Source organism: Montipora foliosa, chromosome 4 (genome assembly GCF_036669935.1).
Source record: "Montipora foliosa isolate CH-2021 chromosome 4, ASM3666993v2, whole genome shotgun sequence".
NCBI classification, from domain to species: domain Eukaryota; kingdom Metazoa; phylum Cnidaria; class Anthozoa; order Scleractinia; family Acroporidae; genus Montipora; species Montipora foliosa.
In genome coordinates, this window is record NC_090872.1 from 16,826,537 (window position 1) to 16,832,923 (window position 6,387).

The following is a 6,387-nucleotide window of genomic DNA, read 5'->3' on the forward strand; positions in this document are numbered from 1 at the left end:
TGACATATAGACAGTCATATTCTTTATTGTTTGCTACAAATCAAACACTGTTGTGCCACTTTTCCACTCATGGACGGTTGGGGGGGATTTCACCTAGTTTCCACCCTAAACTATTTTCATCCATTTCTGTGATCCCTCCCAGCCACCTGTTGAGTTGAATTTATACTTGACCAGTGATTTTTTTACTTCTACAATGTGGCAATGACCATGTTCAGTACTTTCAAGTTTGGGTTTTATTAATTTTCCACACTTTGGGTGACCTTGGCACGGGTAATTCTAAAACTTTAACGAAAACAAACTCGGGATTCTTTTTCGCCGTTTCTTGTGTGAACAAAACGCAGGCACGGAGAGGTATTTTCGCTTTCAAGCTAAACAACGGTGGATTTCAAAGGTAACTCGGTCGAATGCGGTGGAATCCTGCCGGTTCCCCCCGAAACCATTTTCGTTGATTTGTGTGATTCCTCCCAGTCACCTGTTAAGTTGTTTTGGTACTTGCCTAGGGACCCTTACTTTCTAGAATGTTGCATTGACCATTTTGAGTATTTTGCAGGTCGTGATTTTTTATTTTTCCACGATTTGGCTGGTTTTTTCATTACACCTGTTGATAAATAATGAATTTAATTTGTGTCAACTGTATAAAAGTTTGGACTATAGACGAAAAAGAGGAGTGGTCTGCTCGCTTCTCTGCACTATTTAAGCCATTTGTTGTTGGCAATCATTTCAACCTTCGTTATCTGTTTGATTTCAGAGGATGAACAGTGGAGCACATTGCAAGATTCACTTTGGTAACCCCTTTTCAGTTCAGCATTGTTTTGCTTGTTATTACTTGAGTTGGTTAGTTGCACAAACAATTTACTGAGTGCCTCGGAAACGTAATAATCATAGCAATGATGATAAACAGAATGAGAGCTCATTACTCCAGTTGAGACTTGCAAAATCCCATTGCAGCTCTGAATTTCTTGCCTTAACAATAATCTATGGTCCATTACAACTTTATATAAATATTCTGTGTGAGTTAAATAAAAGATTGACTTGATTGATTTAGAGTGTGGCTTAAAAAATTGCACTTACTTAAGTAGCCTTAGCCTTGCCTTTCCTTTCTGTTCCTTTTTTTCTGGGCAAGTCCTCTTCAAGGTTAGATCTGAAAGCCCTTTTTTCCTAGGTGTCGTTTAATCTTTCCTGCCCTGAACACAATGGCCACTTCTTGTATTGTCAAAAGCCTTCCCTTATTCAAGTAAATTAGAACAAGACAACAAGTAGGGCAAAACAGTTTATTTCTTTCCTTCAACTTGCTTAAGGTAGGCATGTTTTTCTGTATCGGTGTAAACACATTGTAGCACTATCCCAATAATAATTGATACCAAATCAGTTTTGCCTTTTTCAAAGGAGATCTCAGTTTGGTTTCTGTAAAACTTAACAAAGCACAGCAAGACTGTCGCACGGCCCTGCCTAACCCATCCCATCACGGGACAAAAACATACAATTATGCTTTCTTCAGCTACCTGAAAGCATCTGTGAGGCCAATATTATTAATTGTTATTTAAAAAACTTCATGTTTATCTGTAAAATTATACGAGTGACAAGACCATCCTCCAGTCAAAACACAACCTGAACAATTCAATGGCTGGCAAAATAGCTACACTCTGCTTAGCTAGGTGCTGGATGACATTCCAGTAACTGGGAGTTAAACTCGCTTCAAATGCAATAATTCATTGGGCTTTTTCGTTCCGAAGTGGGGACTGTTCTTCAAAAACCTAGCTGAAATGTACATCATCTGCAACAATTCATTTCACAGCAAGGCAAAATTGGATTTATACTTTTCAAGTGCCGTAGATACCTAAATATCCTGAGCTTAGTTGCAAACCATCACTTCAAATTCACCATTCAGAATATAACTGCAGGTAAACCAGAAAGGTGACTTGACCTTCGGATGACTTCACGCCATTGTCATAAATTAACTTGAATGGCAAGTATATACATGCAGAAATTTAAGTGTGAAATGGTATTCATAAATTGAAACATGGGAATTGATGCATTGCAATGAAAGTACAGAGAAATCAAAGAGACTTTTGTGCGAATGAAGTTTGCTTTCGTGTTACTTGCGGACGTATCTTTCTGTAGCTGATATAACTTGTATTGCACAAATCTCATGTAAATTCGTACACAACACTGTTGGTTAACTAACCAGTGCAGGCTTCAATCCTGTGTCCTAGTTCGTCAATGGTCTTTCTACTCGTAAAGATTGGTTGCAAATCATGATTGACTTTTTGATTTCTGCGAATATATACTTGCTACTCATGTTCACTTCTTGTTTTGTTTAAAATGTTCAACAAAATTGATTCTTATCAGAATAAAACTGCCTATGCAAAACATAGATGGCCTGCGAAAAGGATTCTGTAACAAAATGCATTTAAGAATATTGTTCTCAATGTGTCATTTTCACCTTTGCCTGCATGCATCTCTCAATGCACCCGTGAAATCTAGCAGAGCAGTCATCCGATTACCCGTGAGGGATGGAAAAATATGATTGCTTTTCAAGGAGAAATCTATGTGGCATGAAGACTAATAATGGAGTCCGAGAGGGAAAAAAATCAGTCTCTTGAGTTAAAAGTTCAGTACTAAAAGCTCGTACCAGTTAAGAAAACTGGTTGTCCTTTTGAGAGTGCTCAAAGCAAGCTGCAATGACTTCAGTTAGAATTGTGTACCTAAATATCCTGAGCTTAGTTGCAAACCATCACTTCAAATTCACCTTTCAGAATATAACTGCAGGTAAACCAGAAAGGTGACTTGACCTTCGGATGACTTCACGCCATTGTCATAAATTAACTTGAATGGCAAGTATATACATGCAGAAATTTAAGTGTGAAATGGTATTCATAAATTGAAACATGGGAATTGATGCATTGCAATGAAAGTACAGAGAAATCAAAGAGACTTTTGTGCGAATGAAGTTTGCTTTCGTGTTACTTGCGGACGTATCTTTCTGTAGCTGATATAACTTGTATTGCACAAATCTCATGTAAATTCGTACACAAAACTGTTGGTTAACTAACCAGTGCAGGCTTCAATCCTGTGTCCTAGTTCGTCAATGGTCTTTCTACTCGTAAAGATTGGTTGCAAATCATGATTGACTTTTTGATTTCTGCGAATATATACTTGCTACTCATGTTCACTTCTTGTTTTGTTTAAAATGTTCAACAAAATTGATTTTTATCAGAATAAAACTGCCTATGCAAAACATACATGGCCTGCAAAAAGGATTCTGTAACAAAATGCATTTAAGAATATTGGTCTCAGTGTGTCATTTTCACCTTTGCCTGCATGCATCTCTCAATGCACCCGTGAAATCTAGCAGAGCAGTCATCCGATTACCCATGAGGGATGGAAAAATATGATTGCTTTACAAGGAGAAATCTATGTGGCATGAAGACTAATAAAGGAGTCTTTGAGAAAAAAAATCAGTCTCTTGAGTTAAAAGTTCAGAACTAAAAGCTCGTACCAGTTAAGAAGACTGGTTGTCCTCTTGCGAGTGCTCAAAACAACCTGCAAAGACTTCAGTTAGAATTCTGTTCTCTTCTACCAGTTCTTCAGACTGAAGATACGATCTCCAGAGGTTCTCTCTGTCTGGAATGCAAAATTCCCGTATGAAGACCAGTGCTGCAAGTTGACTATTGTGGTTTCCATGATATCCAATCGCAGAGGCAATCTTAGAAAGATTATTGTAAACAATTGCCCAACCTCTTTCGAGTTGTAGCTGTTTCAGGCGGGGACAAAGCATGATTAAGAAGCCAATGTTTGACAGGTATCGCACTTTAGTCAGGGAACAGCTGAGAAGGTCACCAAATGCTTCAACCAGAGGTTTCCTTCGATCCTCTGGAAGTTCACCAGAATTGAAAAGTTTTGCCAGACAAGGGGCGAGCTGGAAAAATGCAGAAAGGCGTTCATTTCGCTTGGTGCCGAGTCCTGCCAAAAGCGTCTTGTCCAATTGATTCATCATAATGCAGGGATTGCAATCTGGATTTTCACACCGTGAACTGACGGCATATATTTCACTACCTTCCATGTCGCTGATACAATAGGGACACCGTTCATCAGCCACGTCGCCTTGTGACCCACTGCCCATTGGCTCGGCAAGGCACGTACAATCTGCCTTGGATTTTTCCCACACTTTGCTCAGGCCAGCACAGACTACTGTGTTCCGCAGACGTATGTTAATCGGCTGTTCCTGTCCTTGCTCGGCAGATGTTGCTTCTTCTGTCTCTTGTTGAGTCTGCAAGGAATCAATTTCATTTTTGTCAGTCATCCAACCGATAGAATTGTGCCTCTTGCACATGGAAATATTTCTTGTTATTATCAAGTCAGTACACCGCAATAGGCACTAGCTCAATTGCAAGACTGGGGAGTAAAATGAAAGAAGTCTTTTTCCAAGTTGGTGTCACTTCAGTGAATAATACAACAAACAGTTTCCTTGTGTATGTCACTTATTTATACTTAATAACGACCAGATTACGTTGCTCTACAGCAACAGAAGCAAGTGCGCTTCTGAGGCTTCAAGAGATCTCTTTGAAGTGATAATATCTAGATTTAACCAAAAAATAATAACTACTACTTTGAAGCTTCTGGTGAATACATATAACTACATACATTTTGGTTGATAACACAGGTCAGTTACTGGCAGCATAAAGCTGGTGTGGACCTGGGATGAGTGTAACTTTAAATTATTTACAAATTAGACAATATAGAAGCCCTAGCATAAATTTCAATACAGATAATAATAAATCAATTCTTACAAAAATATTACAAATTAGCCTCATCTTATTATAAACAATAATAAAGAAGTGTTGTCAATAATAATGTAGAAAGGAACAAAGTTTGTTGTTAAATCTTTGATGATCCTTTACGCCCTTAACTGGTCGAGGCAGGGAATTCCAGGCTATTGCAGACCAATGTCTTCAATTTAAGTTTTTTTGTTTTTGAAAATAACCAAGTACAGTTAATTTCTACTTTGACAAAAACCTCAAGAGTACTGCACTAAAACATTGCACACTGCTTTCCAGAAAATTGCAATCTTTGCTTGTTTTCTTTTTTTAAGAAACTTACCTCAAGTGGGTGTGGACAAGGCCGGTTTTCTCGCAGGAATTGTGCAAGGCGTTGAAGGCTGTCCTTTTTAGGTACCCTCCTCTGCTCAATACCTTCCACTCGGAGTAGAAGCTCTCTTGGGTCTGGTGGGGCAGGTGCAGTGGGCTCGTCTGGCAATGTTTCCTCTGGCACAGTGTGACTGGGTCCTGCTTCACCTTCTGAAGCGGCTGAAGCGGTCAACCTTGCTGTCCGACGTGGCGTGCCCTGTTTCCTTCTGCGCACCATGCCAGACGTGCCACTCGGGCGTCGATCTTTGCTTATGGTAGTCGTTGCACCCACAACTCGGCTTTCCACAGTGGTTCTGGTGGTAATGAAACGGCCCACCAAGCATTGGACTTGCCTCTGCACTGCAGTATCTCTTCTGCTGCTGGTGGGCTGAGGTAAGCCTTGACACTCTGCTCTGGGATCCCAACTGATTTTTAGCTGTGAGGAGTCGTCTGAATCGCTCGAAGACTCTTCCCCTGGGGTGTCTATGTAGGGTTGTTCAGTCGAAAGAACTTCATTCCAGTAATTGTGACTGGTGGTGCGAAGGGCCTTGATTCTGTCTTGACTCAAAGGTGTTACTGTTAAGAAATCCATGCCGTACCTAACCATGAGTTCCAATAAGCGTGCTGGCTTGTCGTGTTTCCCTGCGTATTTGATCGCACTAGTCCTTGCCAACATAAGTTCTGCGGTCGTGAGTCCAAGTCCCTTTACCATACTGCGTGATATGAATCCTGCGATGTCCCCTGCAAAAGTTGGTGAGGTATTAATCATTGAGCTAAATTTGCCTTACAATGATTTAAAATTAACTATTTGTTTAAACTATCCCTGCCTACATAATTATCAAGATAGTAGTTGTTGCAATATTTCTCCAGTCTCCTGACACTCTGAAAATTTCTTGTATGATTTATTCTTGACATGCGTAGATTTTCTCAAAGCAGGAGTAAACCAGGGTTTTTCCCCTTACAATGTTGTTTAACAGGGATATGTTTGTCAATAATAGCAGAAATCTCTTCATAGAAAGAGCAAAATGTAAGTGAGGGATCTTGATTTGGTGAGAAGTGACAGTTTGTCATCATCAGTAGCCTAAAATTCACTTATTGAGTCCTGTGGATTATATCTTCTATTTTCTCTTTCACAGAATTGGGGGAGAGTTGACAATCATCATTTATCACAGGTACGAAACGTAGGCAAATGATCTGTCATATCACGAATTATGTTACCAATGATTGTGAAACACTCCAATGAGTTGAAAAAAATGTTATC

General features: G+C 39.6%; 1 long non-coding RNA gene across 1 annotated transcript in view; it reads left to right on the forward strand.

The window, feature by feature from the left end:
- Nucleotides 1-268: 268 nt before the first annotated feature.
- The window catches only part of LOC138000054 (uncharacterized), a 9,796-nt gene continuing 3,677 nt past the window's right edge, over nt 269-6,387 (forward strand). Inside the window, exons 1-3 of the long non-coding RNA XR_011123060.1 lie at nt 269-391; nt 749-785; nt 6,263-6,298. This is a non-coding gene — a long non-coding RNA (uncharacterized lncRNA). The remainder of the gene's footprint in view (nt 392-748; nt 786-6,262; nt 6,299-6,387) is intronic.